The sequence below is a fragment of the Chrysochloris asiatica genome, unplaced genomic scaffold (assembly GCF_000296735.1).
Source record: "Chrysochloris asiatica unplaced genomic scaffold, ChrAsi1.0 scaffold00234, whole genome shotgun sequence".
NCBI lineage: Eukaryota > Metazoa > Chordata > Mammalia > Afrosoricida > Chrysochloridae > Chrysochloris > Chrysochloris asiatica.
The window spans coordinates 3123992-3124834 of NW_006408752.1; positions in this window are offsets into that span (position 1 = coordinate 3123992).

An 843-nucleotide genomic window follows, 5' to 3' on the forward strand; every position below is an offset into this window, starting at 1 on the left:
AATGGCCACAGTAAAGGAGTCGCTGGAATCCTGGCGAGGCCTCTTGGGATACAGTACTGGGGCTGCAAGGTCTCTTTGAACTGCAAAGTCAGTGGGGTTCAGCCACATCAGTCGCTCACTGGAAACCCTATACAGGGTGGCTATGAGTTGGAACTGACTTGATGACACTTAACAACACAAACAGCAATGGAGTGGTTACTGTTGTTGTTGTTGTTGTTAAGTGCCGAGTCGGTTCAGACCCATAGCAACCCTGTGTAGGATTTCCAAGGAGTTGCTGGTGAGTTTGAACCACCGACCTTGTGGTTCAAGCCAACTTTGCAGTCCAGCGCATTGACCCACAGTGCCACACCAGGACTCCAGAGTCATTATTAGGTGTCATCAACTCAGTTCCAGCCCACAGTGACCCATTTTCTAGAATGAAACACAGGCTGGTCCTGCACCTTTCTCGCAGTCATTCAACTGTTGCAGCGACTGTGTCATCCATTTAATTGAGAGTCTTACTACTTATCACTGACCCTCTCTTTACCAAACATGAAGTCTTTCTCCAAGACCTGGTCCCTCCTGATAACATGTCCAAAGTACAAAAGACCAAGTCTTGTCATCCTCCCTTTGAAGGAGCATTCTGACTGTACTTCTTCTAACACAAATTTGTTGGTTTTTCTGGCAGCCCTTGATGTATTTAATAATTCTTTACCAACGCCACAATTCTAAGGCACTGGTTCTTAAGACTTCTTTATTTACTGTCTAGCTTTCACATACATATGACGGGACTGAAAAGTAACATGGTTTGGGTCAGGTGCCTTTTAGTCTTCCAAGTGACATCTTTGCTTTTTTTTTTTTTTT